This window comes from Dinoponera quadriceps, unplaced genomic scaffold, assembly GCF_001313825.1.
Source record: "Dinoponera quadriceps isolate SergipeBrazil2010 unplaced genomic scaffold, ASM131382v1 scaffold453, whole genome shotgun sequence".
In the NCBI taxonomy this organism is placed as follows: Eukaryota; Metazoa; Arthropoda; class Insecta; order Hymenoptera; family Formicidae; genus Dinoponera; species Dinoponera quadriceps.
Genome location: NW_014554678.1, coordinates 508507 through 527461, shown reverse-complemented (window position 1 = coordinate 527461; position 18955 = coordinate 508507). Strand labels below are relative to the sequence as shown.

General features: G+C 48.8%; 1 protein-coding gene across 2 annotated transcripts in view; it reads right to left on the bottom strand.

The window, feature by feature from the left end:
- Positions 1–18955, bottom strand: part of LOC106740754 — a 90632-nt gene that overhangs the window by 3197 nt on the left and 68480 nt on the right. The window lies entirely within an intron of this gene.

The window sequence follows — 18955 nt, the reverse complement described above, 5'->3', positions numbered from 1 at the left end:
TGTAACTGGCATGTTATTCCACGCTACTATGTAATTTTCATAGTTAAGCGGGTGATACTCGGCTTGAGTTTCTCAACATTCAGGGGCGGCCTCGCGGCCGATTAACTTTGACTGCAGATTAACTGATTTTTCCCTCTCATCCGCGGTTATGCTTCTTCAGTTTTATGGCTAGCCTTAGCGGAAGGTTCTATCTATAGACTGTTGAAATGCGCAAAACGAAAGTCACGCGTTTAACAGAGAAGTGCAAATTAAAAAGAGAATAAAGAAGCGAATAACCTATTATACCAGCTCCGAGATAATCCTATTATCTGCCGGGCGGTAAAGGATTAAAGGCGCAACAAGTTACTAACGGGGGAATGCTCAGAGGAGCACGCAAATCCGACACGACGCGAAATGGTAACGCAAGCCTCTGCTCTTTGCCACTCGTTCAAAACGAGCGGGGAAAGAGCGAGAAGGCGAAAAGAAATACGTATATCTAATTGTCCTCTATCGACGGCTGCTGAATTTTTCGGAGTCCAGCCACATACCACGTCGTCGTCGTCGTCTCGAGAAAATCGCGCGCATACACAAAGCCGTATTCTTCCCGCGGTCCGTAAAAATCGCGGCCTCCCTCCATGGCTGCATCCACGGCGCCTTCATGAGTCATGATTCTCCCCGGGCCGACTCATCCGATAGATCATCGTCCACGGCGAGATTCATGCGCACGCAATCATCTCGAACGAGCGCGCGCGAGCGGGCGGGCGGGCGAGCGAGTGAGTGCGAGCGGCTTTTGCGGATGCGCGAGCGAGCGTATACGCGATGCTCGCTCATCCGCGCGGGCGAGAGAGAGAAAAAGAGAGGCGTCTCTCCTCTCCGCGGCCCAGGAGGGAAGAGATCGGTGGAATCGGAACCTGACAAAGATTATTCTCGCGCGTCGGACGATGCTCGGGTTAGGGCTAAGCAACCTTCCTGATCGGCACTTAATCTCGCGATTAAATTAAACCACAGAGTGCGGAGTTAGTTAAGCATTTAATCAAATCGGTAATTGGAGGTTGCGCTGCTCTAATGGCTCCGCAGCGACTCCGCGCGTTCTGACTGATGAATGCACCGACGAGCTGATGGTGTGCAACATATAAATGCGGCACGATCCGAGAGAGAGAGAGAGAGAAATCGTTTCTTATCGGATAATACCCTCGAAAATATCCACCTGCCGAGTGTCGCCACGTTTTCTGATGCATTATTAGGCGATTTCCCGCAACGACATTAAATAGATCATCGAGTACGTGATCCTCGTACTCACGCGATACGCACGATATGCGTTCGGAGAGACCGCTAGTTTATTAAGCTTTCGACACCTGTAAATTCTTCGCATTGAAAGTTTCGTAATTGTACACGCGATATGTCGAATTGATCGCGAGTCACACAACCTTTTTCTATTGCGGGATGACGCAGTCGTGGCGCGAAAATGAAAAAAACCTTGAAAATAATATTTTTCTATATCAACTGCTATTAGTTCGTTATATGTTTTTTTTAAATACATATTTTTTGCAAAAAACGTTCTATTTACCCAGGCATACACGTGACAATGTGCTTCTCTATACATCTACGGAATCAAAGTTAGGTTTATTTTATACCTTTATATTTAAACATAATAATACTGCGGGCAGCGCGTGGAAATAAAGCTAGAATAAAGCCCGGTAGAGAACGAACGTATTGGGACTTACGAGTCGGCACGGTGGCGAGGAGAAACGCTAAATAGATCTCATCGTCGAAGTAATAATCCGATTAGAGCTGGACGGATGGTAGTTCCGATGGAAATTCGTGCGAAGCGCGGAAGTAGCCCGGAAGCTTAACCTCGCACGATTTACCGGACACCTGCCCGAATCCGCACATTCGACTCGGGGAATAACGAATGCCCGTGTCACTCGCTAAACGTTATTTATGTTAACCGCCGTTGCGCCAATCACGCCCGACCGCCGCGGCCTTCCATATCGTAGGTGCGGCGCAGCCCTCGCGGGGTCCTAGACCAACGGTCGGGGCCCAGCCCCGGAAAAACTCGCTCCGTGGAAGTGGAGGACGCGCGATGTGCGCTCGCTCGCGAGCAGGCAGGCAGGCAGACGCGTGTCCGTTTCATTCCCGACGACGTCCACGTCGTCGTTACTATTATCATCGCGTTTTGCATCATCACTATCATCAGCGCTGCCACCTCCGTCATTTACTCTCGCTCTCGCGCATGCATAATGCGCCGCGAACGGCTCCGGGCGCTTATCACGACGACTCTACCCTGTTTATTCATCGGTATTCCGCAAAAGACCGCCGACGATTGTAATTGCCGTTCCGAGGCCGCCGTGGCGCATAGACACGCAGCACCGAAACTGCGAACGGGAACTGCCTCGTCCGCTCGTTGGCATTAAGAGGACCCTTTTCCTGGTCTTGAGGGATCGAAAACTCGATTTTTCCTCTTTGCATTTTCACAGCCTTTTATGTGTCTGGAATAAGTTTGTGAAAGGGTCTTGTAAAATTCAAGATATTCTCAGAGCGATAAGATTTTGAATAGGGGCGCGGATCAGCGTTTCTGACAATTGACGTGTTGTCTGAACACAACGAATTAGAGATAATTTGGGAATCGCGAGTTGACAGCGAGTTGCGCGTCAACGGAGCCCCGTTCTTTCGGGTCATATGCCGGGGTTACCGAACGGTCCGAGAGCTTTCGATACGCAATACGAATACGCAACGCGCGCCGCTCGTATATCCGCTGCGTATAAACTCTTAAATGATTCACAATGAATAGCCCATATCGCGGAATCATCTGCATAGTACAAGCACGGCGCGCTTCCCTGGTACTCTCCATATATACGAGCAACAATATCCCGTGTGCTTTCCATAACGAGTCGCGGCGTGTACCGACGACGACGATGACGAAGAGAAGGAAGAGGGCGACCATGACGACGAAGACGAAGAAGAGGTCGAGTGATGCTGAGAACGAGAAAAAAAATCAACGGGCCCCCGAGTACCGAGGGGGGAAGCCCTAAGGACATTATGACCTACGCACCGCCCCACCAACTTTTATACCACCGCCCGCTCGTCCTCCTCCTCCTCTTCTTCTTCTTCTTATGCTTCGTCTTCTTCTTCGTCCTCTCCTCCTTCTTCCCCCGTTTCTCTTTTCCTCTTTGCCTACTCCGTCCGGGGAATGCGTTATGCGCGGCTACTCCCTTGCTCTCTGTGACTCGGCGTGGGCCGTCGAGATTGGGCTAGGTCGCTTACGTACCTTAAGTGCACGCCACGCAGCATACGCACATGCGCACGGACAGTACGTGTGTCGTTGTATGCGTACGTGCGTGCGTATATATGTGTGTGTGTGTGTGTGTGCGCGTGCACAGTGCGTTTGTGTGTATACGTCGTGTAGCACGAATGCATCCCTGGCGCATAACTCTGCAACATTAAACCGCCCGCCGTAGGTCACCGTAGATTACGCATAAATTCCGAAGGATGCGATTTACGACGTTAACTGGCATCCCCCTCCCTCCCCCGTCACTCGACCTTTTGCCAGATTTTCTCCTATCGTTCGTGCGAGAGGCGCCGGTACCCAAAGAAAATCAATCACGGGCGGACGTTTCGCGCGGCTCTTGTTCCTGTTTCACAGCTCCTCGGCGCTTTCCCGCGTCTTTCTTTACATTTAATATTAATGAAGTATTCTCGTAAGGAGTTTTTCTCTTGCGCATCAAAGCGAGCATTGTATTCGTTCGACGCGTCATCGCATTGTATTAAATTCCGACGTGGAGTGCTCCATGTCGAGGAGCAGTTATAAGATCAAAGCGAAAACCTGTGAAAAAATTTACGTTCCAATTAACAACGATGCGGGGGAGAGCGACTCATTACTTGCGGGGTTTTCGGCTGGCGTGTAAGGTAATCGGTAACGACGGTTTTTTTTGTCTACTATTATTCATATCGTGCGATTAATTTGACAATTTTCGGGACGTCGGCTTTTCGAATTTTATATTTTTTTCTTTGTAGAAAAAGATCTCAATTCGTGCGATCGAACGGGGATCAGACGAGAACTCAACGACAGGAAACGATATTTCTGTCAGCGGAAACGTTCATCTGGGCATTGCGTTCATTAAAACTCGGTTGGCAGGACAATTGACACAAATGCAAATTGCTACGGGAATCTTTTTGTCCCTACGATAGTTTTTATCAAGCTCCCGGGCAACTGAGAATTCAGTTGCGCAAACGGAGTTTTCTCTTTCGAGTATGTGTCTCTCATATTCTTGATCACGGCGCGCCGAGCGCATTGGTGCATTGTGGTGTGTTTCGCCGAGTTGATTCAACCGTGAACGCGACCGAGAAAAACAGATAGGTCGCGTTGTATATACTATGTCGGTAGCGTGAAAAAAAAATGTAATAGGAAGATATCCCGGCGATGTATAAAGGGACATTACTGTAAAATCTGTAAAGCCGCAAAATAAACAAACCAGGGAATAATGAGTATCAAAGCTCGCTCGCTGTATCGAAACACCGACAATGGTCCGCCGATGTATGTGTACATGCCACTGCGTAACCGTGGTTAAACACAGAGAAATCAGGAGAAAAAGAGAGAATGAGAGAGAAGAAGAAGAAGGAGAGAGAGAGAGAGAGAGAGAGAATGAGATCCACGACAGCACAGTCGACCCACGTTGGAAATAACTACGGAGAGGAAAGCAAAAGGGACGAGAGAAGGAGGAGGACGCGCCGCAAGAAATATCCACCTTGAATATCGCCGGCGGAGGACGGGATGCGGTTTGAGCAGGAATGCGCATCTGGAGAAGGTCGCGCTTTCATGCGTTACAAGAAGTCCGTTACGATTTTTATGCCTGTTTGTGTCGCGTTCGTGTCCGCCCCAATTTCCTTGCGTTGAAGTCTCCGACACAGGCGACGCATTCTCATTCAAACAGCCGAAAAACACCACGCCGTGACGTGTCGCGATCGACATCAGGGGCGAGTTGCCAAAATCGTATTTGAAATATTTTTAAGGTAATTAAATTATGGGAAATTATTATGGGTAATTATTTTTAAAGCGTTTATATTTCACACGGAAAACACGATGCAACTCGTTCAAGTTTTGGTTATATGTCTCACTGCTCATTTATTTTATATATTTATCACCGAATCGCGCTTAAATTCAATAATTACAGGAAAAAAATGATGAGAATTATGATTAAAGTGACTGGCGCGCATTACGCAACTCTCCCCTAGATATTAATTATTATTGATCTACTGTATAGATTCCAATTTCCCGGATAAATTCCATTCGCGGCCCCAGCTCCGCCGGGAAAGTTTATTAATCCGCGCATTGATCGCATTCGGCGGTTGATTGCAATTCGCGCAAGTTCTACTCGCGAGAAACTCTTCCTTTTTTTCTCAGAGCTCTATATCGCCAAATTTCGTATGATTCTCGTGATCTTATGTTTAATTTGTTTACATCACTTTATTACGCAATGAATCTCGCACTGTGATATTCATCAGGTGGGCCGTAAAATCTGATAAATCGTCGGGGGAAGCTTGCAGTTCCGAGGTTTTCCGCTTAACCGCCTCCGACTTTCCCACACGCCCACAGCGGTAAACCGATAACGCCAGCGAGAACTGTGGCGTGAAGGTAAACAATGTGAAAGACCACTTGGATGGCCGATAATGAGTAGTGTGAGTGTTTTCACTCTCGACGAAAACCACCGCAATCATTGTTTTTTTTTTGTTTGGGTGCGCTATCGCAACCAAATGCGCCAAATATTCTCTGTGATATGATATTTGATGTTTGCCTGAATCAGCACGCCGAAGAAGCAAGGGTCATTTCTCTTTCTCTCCTCCCTCTTCTCTCTCTTACGGAATTTATATATTTTTTTAATGTACGACGTTTAGTTACACCTAAAACGCGACACGGCTCCGCCTGTGATTATCAATGAGCGTCCACAGCGGGAAACCCTTCTTTTTTTCAGGCCGGTTCTTTCGAACCGACAGTGAACCGCCCACGGACGGGTGGCCTCCCCCCCCTCTCCGGTGCACGTAATTACGTATGTTCGCGCGCGGACACGTTTGTCTCGCCATCGGGTATAATTATAATTGATGAGATGACACCGTGTGTACGTACAGGTGCGTATACAAGGGACCACAGCGCTAGCGCGGGCGACTTTATCGCGCGTTCGCGATCACCTCTGAAGATGGTCGCAGGAAGGAAAGACAGATGTGCAAGCTCGAACGGACTTTTAACGAGACCGCCCTGGCTGGCTCGATGTCGATAAATATTAATTATTGCGCTTGTGTAAGGCATGACGACCATAATCGCGTCAGCCGCTTCCAATTACGGCAGCCCATTTGCGAGTTCGCAACGCAGCCCTTGCTTTCGCTCCCAATGTATCGCCATTTTACCCGTTCTCTCCCGGTAACCATGTGTATGTAAAACAATATCGGTATATGTAAGTCAAACAATCATCCCTAACTCTAAGTTCGTGGTGTTTGTAAACATCCAGCGGGGTTTCGTAGTTATGTTTCCTTTACCGATATATTCATTATAAAGTAAAAGAAAACAAAAAAAAAACATCGTTTCTCATCGTATGTCGAAAAAATACAGATCGAGATACGGCGAGTCGCGTGCTTCGGTCACCGATGAAGTACTTAAAAGCCCGTCAGGCTTGAATAAACTTTCGTGACCATCGAAAGAGACTGCGAAGTGCACTCAGAGGTAATTATGATAATGAAAAATGATATTACCGACCTCTTCTAGTCGCCCGATATAAATACCTGGACATTTAGCACATGAGAAATACTTATTTTGTAATTTATGTTATTATCTCGACGATTAATCTCTTCGATTAATAGAATGGAAGAGCCTATCATGGTAGAGGGAGTGAGGAGTGGAAGTAGGAATTTATGACGGACTCCGAAAGAAAAGATTAGCGATGAGATTTCTTGAGATTTGGTGGGAAGGGAGAATTAGTGCAAGCTAGTGCAGCCAGTGCAGGAATAAAAAAACGGACCCACGGATGATCCGCTCGCCGCTATTTGCCGCTACTCGTAGCTACGGAGCGAATAGGTAATAGAGCTAACAGCCGGTCGCGAGAAGGACCGCATCTCCCTTGGTCTTTCTCGCTTTCTTTTTGTCAGTCTCGGCACGGCAATGCCGGGTTAACACACGCGGCGCCGTCGTGTACACGGCCGAGCAGTACGATACGTATTGACTAGCTGTCCAGCCGGTCGACCGGCGATGTACCCGAGCCCGGGCTCTGCCGTTTAGAGGATACTCTATGGGTAGTTACCGAAGGAAAGATGTATCTCCTCATATCACCTGGCGCAAACCGACCGACCGACCGACCGACCGACCGGGCGACCCCAAGCGAGGATTTTAACCCGGCCCAGAACAGAACTTAAAGACGGATACGGAGAACGAGAAGAGGAGAGGGAGGAAGAGAGAGAGAGAGAGAGAAAGAGAACGGGAGAGGAAACCAGCGCGCAATGCGGCAGGCAATCGTATCGGCAAATTGCGATCGGCGGCCGTCTTGTCGGCGATTCCCCGCGGCAAAAGTGATGCTCCGCGCGCGTTCGAAAACGAGAAGGGGAGGGGGGATAAGAAGGGGAAGAGGAGCGACAGAGAAACGGGGGGAGAAAAAGGGAGAGCAAGGTGGCGGAAGAGAGAAGGTGAGAGATGAAGGAGCTATCTACTATTCCACAAATGATACAAATATCCGGCATTGTTTAGATTTCCAGGGCTCGAGCGGATTTATCTAGCCGCGATCGTTCCAGGAATCGCGTTCCTGGCATGTTCTCATTGATACCTTCCCTTCCCGGAGCCCGACGCGCGTAGGCCGGACGATCTAGTTCAGGCTGCCGGATAGATCGCGATTGGATTGCGCGTTGTTGTTGCCTTCGTAACAGGTCCGCCACACGTCCGCTGCATATAACGTATTATTATGCGCGAATTGTCGGACGAAGTAGCGCCGTAAATCATAAGAAGCGAAACTTTCGCGTGTATATCCGTCCGCGAGAATGTTCTTGATTTCGATCGGAGTGACTCGCGCGCAAATTTCTAGCTCCCCTCCTTTCATGAAACCTCATCGACTAGGAAACGCCATGTTGATGGATGGCAGCGACCAGCTCTCTCGCGCTGAATTCGTCCGCCAAATTTTACACTTCTGCCAAGGTGTTGCCCGTTGTCGCTCGTTCAAATTTATTCATTAACGTCGCATCTGACCCTAGACGGATGCTAAACGAGGGTACAAGGGACTCAACTTGCGAGGAAAAAGCGCACTCGAGATGTGGGAAAGACGAGGTTCGCAGTGAAATGACCGAAACTTATCTCAATTACGAGATAACGCGTGCCGGAGGAGCGCACGAGGCTGTCTGTGAAAGTTGCACCGGTGCTTTCGCACGGAATAACTCCGTTAATGGTCAAACTATTTCGAGAACCTCGCAATCTCACGGCTAAACATCCTTAACCCCTTATCTATCTCGCCCGAGCTCTTCGCTGGCCGCCGCAAATTCTCCGGCAGTTCTGGAGTCGCTTCGAGAAAGAGAGAACGAGGGAGAGAGAGAGAGAGAGAGAGAGGAGTATGTTTCTTTTCCCCTTATCTCTCTCTTTCTCTCTCTCTCTCTACGAAAGTCCGTTGTGTTATTGTTATTGCGGTGTGCACGTGTCGGTGTGCATGCGATACACATGACCACCGTCCGTATAATAGCTTGTGAGAAAGCATCGTTGCGAAGCAGGAGGAACAACGAGAGTGGTGGAAGAAGAAGAAGAAGAGTGCCTCCTCGTAGTGCGGTGATATCCTCCGCCGTCTCTCTGTGAGGGGGAGCTTCTTTGAAAAAGACGTCAAGAGAGACGTATATCCCCGGTAGGCACGCCGGATCTTTGCACCGCATCGTCTTCTCCTTTCGCTTTTAATCTACGTTGCCTCTGCCCCACCTACCGGAACGTAGCTGTTCGCGGATACCATTCGCGGGCACCTTGTCCTTGCTCCTCTATGAAATCTCGTAATCGACATGAACTTTAAATGGGAAAATTGCTTCTTCTGCTTCTTGAGCTGACAGAGCAGAGTCGCGCGCCGCGAGTAAACGACGATCCGAATTCCGATCTCGAGAGGGTTAACGAACTCCTTGACATTTGAACTTCTCGACTCGGCGGCGATACCTCGTCGTCGTTTTCGAGACGTGCCACACTCGATGCCCCGATGACGCAACGCGTTATGCTAACCGCGCTCTTGTGTTTTCTGCGCTCTCGATGCTTCGTCTATGCGAGAACGCGACGGCAGTTGGACATTACGGACATTTCTAAATGTCTAAGAAATTATGCACTGAGGACAATTAATGCGGATCGCCTGATTAGCTGATGCATTGACTGGTTTCTTTATAAGCGCGAGTGAAGCGTCAATATTGCGAAATATTGCGGACAGTATGCCGGGTGACGACACACACAGTGGGGAAAATGAGAGATTAATTCTCGTAATTCTAGAGTCTCCAAATCTTATCCGATTTTAACGTTTCTTTTTTTTTTTCTAATTGAAGCTTATTCAATTTCAAACAAGCTCGCGGCCGTCGCGAACGTTGCCTACGTGAGGACAATGTCATATTGTTATTTGTTTGGTTAGGTATCCTCTTGCTTCCAGATCAAGTGCTCGCGCCGCGCACCTCCTCGCCTTGGCATTGTCCTTGGCCGATAGTACGCGGGACGGGTACCCCGCTCTCCCATTGTTGCCGCTCGCCGTAGATAGATTATTCCATTATCGAGATTGCGACGACGCGGCACAAGAGAGTCGCGCGCGCGTACATGAACACACTCTCGCGCTGTTTATTCGCGGGTAATCCCCGGCTTCGTTTAATTGGCCGTAGGCGAGCGTGCGATTTTTTCTTTCGTAAAACCGGGAAACCTGCGACGTTAGGCCCGAGGTGCTCGATCTTTATTCTGTCACGGACACCTCCGGTAAAGTCCGATTGTCCGCAGTCTTCTCTTTTCGGAACAAAGGAATCGAGAAAATTGATTTTCTTCGTCGTATTGAGAGAAAGAAAAAGTTAATTTGTGCCAAATTGATTCGTGCGGAAATCGATGAGAGAGAGAGAAAGGTGTAACATTTTCTCTAGCCAGGTTCGCGTTTTTTCTGAAATCTATTTTCGGCAAATTATTGAGAGCTCATGATTCCCGGCTGAGGGATCTCCGATCAAATGATAGCGAGGAAACAAAGCGGATGTCATAGGACGAGATGCTTTTTTACATGTTCCCAATTCGAAACCCAACACGAAGAAATCGGGTGTCCCTGCGAACATAATGGAACGGAATTTAATGAGTAATTACGTGTCCGTGCCATTGCTGCGGACAGACTTGGATAAACACGAGCAAAATTAATATCCGCTAGATCGTCGGCTCGTATGTAAAGTTCTAACGAAATGCCGGAAGTATGTGCGAGTTTTTCGCGCTTCGGGGCATCGGACGGAGAGAATATTCCGTGTGGGGTGGGTTCTCGGCGATACGCCGCTCGACCCAGCGATGCATAACACCGTTCAATTGCGTCGATCCTCTCCCGCTCGCTGATAATCAGTAGAGTAGGTTCTCGCTGCGAGCGAGCGGACGAAGAGGGCGAGCGCGGACGGACGGACGGACAAATGGGTTAGCGAGAGGGTGAACGAGAGGGCGGACGAACGGATGGGCGAGAGGGTGAGCGCTCTCTCCCGGCAAACAAATGTCACGTACGAGGAAGACGTCCGCTTAGGATCATCGTCTAGGATCTTCCCGGAATTAGCACTCTACGAGTAACGTGAGCGCTCGTTGAGATGAGATCTTTGCCGTGTACAAGGAGAGAATGGTACTTTGAGGAGTTCCACAACTCGTCTTCCCGGAACACCGTGTCGTCGTAGACGATCTCTCTCGTCTATCCGGCCCGTAAAAAGCACGGCGATAGCTCTCATAAGTGGCGGATTCGAGCGTGTTTGCCGCATCGTGAGAGAGCGAGGACTTTATTTCCGCGCGTCTCGGGCTATCGACCCATCGCCGTCTTCCGCGCGAGAGACGGCCCGGCGGAGATCCGTTCGCCCCGCGTATTATTTCGAGAAATAAAAAGACCGCTTGTTCTCGTAATTTGCCCACTGGGGGGCTTAGGTTATCCGGTACTATCCGCACGGAGGAAACATTACGGATGTTATTTAACTATTGGGTCTATGCATAATTCCGTAGCGAAATTCCGACAGATGTCGTTCGCAGTTGTTTTTTTCCGCTCGCACATGCGTCAAACATATGGAGTGCCGTACATTAAATGAAAGCTGGAATTTGTGCCGACATTTTAAAGAAAGTATTCATCGAGATCCGTGACGTGTACGAAGTTTAATTATATTTTGAACATGGAAGGGAAAAATTCGTATTTTCGGTGCATTTCGCTTTTTTTATTTTCGAAAAGGCAAAACGCGCCGCATACTCACAAAAAGATATGCGCCGGGTACGGGGAGAATGCCGTAAGCGAAGGTGTGTGTCGGAAGTGGTTTGTGAAATTTCGTTGCGGAGATTTTGATCTCCAAGATGCTCCTCGCTCGGCCGGTCACTACTGATGCTGATCAAATCAAGGCTTTAATCGACTCCGATCGACCATTATATTTGACCGCTATATTTACGGAAGCTTGGGATGGTAAACAAGCTTGATGTTTGGGTGCCGTACGAACTGAGCGAAAAGAATGTAATGGGCCGAATTTCAGCTTGCGATTCGCTGCTCGAACGCCATCAAAACGAATCATTTTTAAAGCGGATTATCACTGGCGATGAAAAGTGGATTGTTTACAACAATGTCAGCCGAAAAAGATCATGGTCGAAATGCGGAGAGGTTGCTCAGACGGTCGCAAAGGTTGGATTACACCCGAAGAAGGTCATGCTCAGTATCTGGTGGGATTGGAAAAGAATCGTCTATTATGAGCTGCTGCCGCCCAACAAAACGATTGATTCGACAAATTAAAGCGAGCAATCGATCAGAAGCGGCCTGAATTGGCGAACAGAAAGGGCATTATGTTCCACCAGGACAACGCTAGACCACACGTTTCTCTGATGACCCAGCAAAAGTTACTGCGGCTTGGGTGGGATGTTTTGGCGCACCCACCATATAATCCGGACCTTGCACCTTCAGTTCCCTGGACGTCCTCAGAAACCACTGGGATAACTTCTTTGCCCGAAAATCTCAGGACTTCTATGAAAGAGGGATAATAAAGCTCGTGGAGAGACGGAAGAAAGTCATTGAACAGAATGGAACGGAACATATTTAGTTGATTAAAATCGCTTTTTTTGCTAGATATTTTGCGTTTGAAATTTACTCGATTTTCGCTACGGAATTATGCATAGACCCAATAGATATGGTATCGCCGCAACGAAACGTTAATGTCATTTTTCGTTTATGCATGGATAAATAAAGGTTGTGAAGAACCATAGTGCTGAGGAAGAGACCGGTATAGTTGCCACGACTACTTCAGTGAAGATATATCCGCTGTATGAATATCACAAGTGGATTTTATACGAATTTTCTTCCTTAAGCTCCTTTATCTGTACGTGAATTCCGAATACACGCGTGAACACGTCTAATTTCCAGTGAAAGAGGCGATTACGTAAATCAGAATCTGAACCGCGCATTCCCGGTTCTATTAAGATCGAGCAAGCCAAAATTGCTCGGTCGGTAGCGGCCGCCAACTGCGATTAATTCCGGATGTCGGGTAACCGAAATCCCCCGGGGATCCTCCGCTTGCTCGTTTAATCCGAAACATTCAGTCGTGAGTCAGGTAGTTTCGGCGCTGAGTAGCTCATTTAGCGTAGTTCAATTTTCCAGCCGTCACTCGGCAGTTATCCGGCCGGTGCAACAAGCAGCGTGCCTCTCGGCGTCGCGCGCTGAGCCCACGTGGGCAGATCGAGGTGAGAACGGCGTGGTTGACCGTTAAAAAGGCGTGGGTGGGGAGGAGAGGACAAGCGAGAGAGAGAGAGAGAGAAGGGAGGCACCGTCTTAGCACCGGTTACGTAAGCACAGATCTGTGTAACGATACCCTCTTGCGATTACGCGTATCTCGACATCGCGGCGAGAATTTCCCCCTCGGTAGCGAATATCGATTCTTTCAGTGCGCGCCGGTCGCGGCTTTCATCTGCCGGATCATGCAATCCGACAACGAAGAGGAGGAGGAGGAGAAGGTGCTGCGGAGTTGGATTGAATTAGACTGCACGCGGGCGAGCGCTTCGAAATCACGGTTTTTGCCGGACTGTGAGAAACCGTTAAACTTTCCTTCCACCGTCCGAGTATCCTCGGCTGGCGGACTCCATTCCGAGTAATGAGTCGCGACTCAAAGCCGGCAAAAATGTTTACCCAACGTGAAGCACCAATTCCGCCGTCGTCGGTGCAATTAAATTTCCTCGGTCTCTCGGTATTAACTGCGCGCGTCGAAATTTGCATCCCGATGTGCTCGTCTGCGCGGCTCTCAATCTCGTGTTCGGGTTAACTGTCGGCTTTACTACTGCGGACGTGCACTTTTGCTAACCGACCGTTTCGAGCTGCTTCGTTAAGATAATTAATAACATTATATATATAACGGTAATTAATCCGGACAAATTTTTATTTCGTCCCATCTTCTTATGTCGCTGAGTATTTTATTGCTCGCGCGAAAAGAAGACGAGAAAGATCGCAAATTATCGGTGACATACGCGCCTTTTTCATTACACGTCATCAAGATACCACTACACTTATTTGCAGTTTTGGAACTTCCTCTCGGAAATATCAGTTTTTCGGGAAGCTTCGGGAAACGTGCTTGCGTACAAACACGTACACACATTGTACTCTTCTTGTATCGCCGGTTCTATCCGAGCGAGGCGCATACATCGTACGCCGGTCGTTAGAGGTCTCCAGCCTTAACTAACTGCGTTCCTTATCTAAATGGCAATAATAATTGGCTGCGAAGCGTATCCCGTATCGATACCCGGCCGACGTGCGGTGCACTGCCATGGGAACAATGCACCGTCTGACTTATGACGTGCTTAGAGTTAGCGGCGGAGGCGTGCGGACGTAACGCGAGAACAGAGAGATGATAGGCGCGAGGAATGCGTTCCTGAGACGAAAGGGAGGATAATTCGAAATTATCCCGGGGCTTTAATCAATAATCAGCCGCGTGACCGCGAGAGATCTTCTCGCGGGCTGCATTCCGAAATGTCAGCGGACAATATGATCGGAAAGAAACGAGTGTTAAGAGCGAGGAGATCATTTATACGTGTACGGTCGATCACAGGACGGTTGCAGCAGTTTTTTTTTTTTACATGTTTCGTAACACACGAAAAATACGACGAAGCGAATGCACGGGAAACACCAGTACCGTTTTTGCGAATAATAATTACAAAAATATGAAAAAAGGCGGGCGTCTAAAAGGCTAAGGGAGGCGCGTTCGGTCCGCTCCAACCCCACTCGAACCCTATAGCGCGGTACATTACATCGATGGCCGCCGTCGTGTGGCAACGCGCCGCTTTCCGTGTTTACATCGCGGCTCCTGCATCCCGCCCAAACCGCCCCTACGTCTCGCTGCGCAGTTGCCGAGCGCGCCTCTCTCAACCCTTTATTTAGACACCCGCCTATTTACATCTCCGTAATTATTACGAATTTCGCAAAAATGGTACAGGAATTTTTTTCTTCAACTCAATAAACATTGAAGTTACATCAGAATTTTATAAGGTTATATACCTTTGCACAGGTTACACGCCATTCGACCTTATATAACTTCCCCTCCCCTCCCCCCAGCTCCCAATGTAATATTGTTATTTATTATTTTCAAAAGAGAAAAAATATGCATAATTACTTAAGTTAATCACTTACATTCACATACAAATTTTCTCCCGAAAATCGTCTCTGGCATTAAATTGTATATCGACCGCACGTTATATTGTTGAAGATTAAAATAATAAAAAATTATAGAAATTACGAATTTCTAAGCAAAACTACCATTCGCGAGGCCGCTGTCTGAAGTCGAATTTTTTGCAGTAACTTAAAACATGATTTTCTACAAATGCATGCTGAAATATTAATGATGATGGCGCATTATGACAGTAATAATAAAGCGAACGAGAAAGAAAGAAAAAGGTCTCAAAATTGTACGATTAAACTAATCGAGAGGCGCGAGCGAAACTGTTAAAAAGCGAGAAGCGGACTCGTGAATCAATGTAATTTCTTTGCCGCGCCGGTGAGAGATCAGAAACCGAGGAGCCGTAATTCGGAATTTATAATCTGTTAGAGTGAGATCGTTAACTTAGTTTAGAGGCGGTTAAGTCGGCCGTGTTAAAAAAAAAAAAAACGAGACGCGGACTCGCTTGCGCGTCGTGACAACCGTTCGCTGTACAATTGCGTAACGCGCGAAGCGCGCCGAGCCGCGTCGTATAACTGCATGTTCGCTGACGAGAGAGAGAAAGAGAGAGAGAGAGAGACCGGGCAATTATGCCACTAATTCTAAAACGAAGTATGCGCGCGTTCGCGGGCGTAGCGATCATTACATATTACGACGAAGGTAGTAATTAGACGCGGCGGCAGCCATTAAAAGACGAGCGCGCCGTCGTAAATGCGAGGACCATTCTGTGAGCTATTTTATCGCGTGCGATTACGTGACGGGGATAACTAGCTCACCACGTGTATATTTGTGCGGTGGAAAGAGAGACGACGGGACGGGATGATCCACGGTAGCGACGTCCCGCACGCCATCGTCCGGTGGTTCGCGATCGGCCCGAGGTGGTGAGCGAAATAAGCGGTTGCATTAGGACGCGTTAGGGACGAGCGCGCGGGTAAAATACGCGACGAGGGGTAAAACGGCGATAAAGCCGGCGAAATATCAGGGGAACGGCTTGTTTCCAGCGAAATATTATCCATCGTCTCGCGTGTTTTCCATAATAATTAGAAGATTGATTTTAACAATCTGTAATAATAAGTTATATAAGATTTTCTATGGATTTATTTATTATCATTATTAAAGGAAGGGAGAGGGAGAAGGAAGGAATGAGGAGATTCCCGTGTTTCATCCACTGTCCCATCCCCCTTGCTATGTTAAGTGCGAGCGCGAGGGTAATTGAGTTCGGTGAGCGCGCACCGACAAAGTAAACCGTGAAGCATCGCGCGCTGTGCCGGGCGACGTCCCGTGGCCGTTGTCTCGTAAAGATTACACGGTGCACGGGTTTCCATAAATATTCATGCTCCCATAATTGCCCCTACCCCGCGTAGCGCGTCCTGTGCGAATAAACGACCGCGCAATGAGATTCAGATTTACTGCCGTCGCTCTCCCGCCGCCGTCCGTTGCTGTCGTTCTCGCCGCAGCAGCCCCGTGGCTGCTGGCCATCGAGACGATTCTCACAGGCGATCGGTACTGAGCGCGACTGTACCAAATTTGATTGCAAATTCGACGGGTCCGACGGTGGCGGACGTTGGCCGCTTTCGCGGGGCCGACGACCCATCGTCGCCGACGGTATTTATTAACGAACGTCGCGCGGACTGAAGTGCGATCGATACGCCCAAGCATATATTTGCGAAAGGCAAAACCTCGTGGCTATTTTATTAAATAAAACAAAACGCATGAAACATGATAGACTAATGTGAGAAAATAATAATGTAAGAAAATAATAATAAATAGCTAGAAAATAATTTTCTATTATTTCACTTTATTTCAATATATTGCGTCCGCTATTTAAAAGTGATTGTCAACCAAAAATTGTCCAATTCCTGGAACCCGATATCCATTATTCAATTAATATTAATATTCGAAGATTCCACGCTCGGTGAAGCGTTCGCCGTAAGGCGTTAAACCGCGGCGGATTATCTCTCCCGACCCTGTTCTCGCTTTCGTCGGCGCTGCATCTAGAGCGATGCTTGACGGCTTGGCCGGCGTCAATGGGGAACGAAGGAGTCGTCTGCGGTTCTCCCGAAACCGCGGCGTAACCGAGAAGGACTGGTCAGTTATACCGCGCGACTAACACTGTCGTCGTATCGGTCCGAACCTACCCGAACCGCTGGCGAATCGCGGCTTGCGAAACGTCTTTGCGTGGCTCGCGATTGCGTTGCGTCACGGGAAAGGAAGGTGCGCCGGTACGCCTCGGCGCGGCCGAGGGACGGCCTTTAAGGAAGTGCGAAGGAGCGCCGACGCTGCCCTCAACTACCTCTAACCACCTGTAACTACCTGTAATAACCTGCTTTTCTCGCAACACTTTCACGTTCGGATAAGACGGACTTTCGATGGATCGCGGCAGCCGGCGCGGTCTGCCGTGTGTTGGAGCGCGTGTTGCGCGATCTTCGCGGTGATCTCCGCCGATCGAGTGAGCAAAACTTCAAGGAGGCTCTGTTTGTGTAATATCGTTTCGGATCAGATATGTAACGCAGATCGTGTAACACGTGATAACATGTTAACACATAATAACATGATAACAGTAACCGGAACGTCGCGCATACAATATCTGATTATTTACCCGAGCGCCGCATCACTGGAAACTAAAGAAAGAAATGGAGAAGAGAAATACGAATAAAAAGAGATCCTTCCCTCGAGTCACAGGACCGAATAATACGACGGAGCGACTACGGATGTTAGATTTTACCAAACGTTTGTTTTTCCGCTCTCAAAGAGCGCGATGCGTAAATGCACGATGCGCGATTACATTGTGTAAACATGTCGTTTCACACGGATCTAGTTTGTGGTGAATCGACGAAAAGCGAGAAGAAGACGCATATTTACATTTGTTAGTGGACAACGATTAGCGACAGTTAAAGCAGACGTGATGCTGCCAGGCCCAATAAATCCAGATAGTCGGATGCAAGCGAGAGAGAGAGAGAGAGGGCATCATCCTCGTTCCGCTAAGCATCCTGGTGACTTTTCCTCGGCTGAACGACGGCGGCGAGTAGAGTCTCCATCGCTTCTGCCTAACAGCTCGCCTGCTTATATCTACCTGTACTGACCATCTTCGGCGGCCTCTCTTTTTTCGCCTCCTTTCCCCCCTCGCCGTTGGTTCTCTCTCGCTTCTCCCTGTACCCCGTGGCCTCTTTGAGCTCGATGGCCGCCGCACAATTTGCGCTCGCCGGCCTAATGCTTCCCGGCATTATGCTAATTTCTTCCATCGGGGGCTCCCCGAGATATTTGCGCAATTGAAGACTTCGCCGCGCGTGAAGACGCGCTCGTGACCGCCTTCCTCGCCTTCCTACGCCCCCATCGCGAGCCTCGCGCGCCGCTCTCGTGCTTTCGCTTAATTGCCCCGGCACGCCGCTCGTCAAAGCGTGGCGGCCGCCCGCTCATTTACGTTGTTGCGCTAATTTATGTGATTTACGTGAAATCCGCCCGGCTGAGAAGCGGCGGAAGCCCTTACGTCCTGTTACGTCCTCTCACGGGCCTGTGCGGATTTTACCCGCGAAGTCACACCGCGACGACGAAGTTGCGTCAAAGACCGAGAATTCATACTCGTGGTCTTGTATTTAAGATCGTCGTCGGTTCACTTTCCGATGTATCGTAGGCAATGAAATGACCCGTACAGCATTTGGGAATAAATTTCAGACGGATGAAAGCCCCGAGCCGGACGAGCGATATTTAAGGCGCGAAAAAAGTGAGCTTCCTTCACACGGCAGAGTCTCTCTCCACGCGGAAGGGCGATCGACTGTACCGAACCGTGTGAAGGAGGCTCACTTCACAGAGCTTCGCTTGGCTGCACGGATATGTTATGCATATGTTAGAGGAACGGTCCCTCGCCAGTGCATCACTGCAGTGTGAACTGTCGGAACCTTGGGAAGCACGATCACCGCCTGAAACTAAAACTAAATAAAAATTCCACCGGTTAATTAGGCGTGTTAACATTTGAGAGCTCGGTTCGGCGCTCGTTGCGCGAAATAATATCATCGGTTTCATTATGAGAGAAATCTTTTCCTACCCTCTCGTGCGATGCGCGCCTCCACCATTGGGCGCACATTGTGCGGAACGGATCGAAAGAGGCGTGACTCTCTCTCGCAAC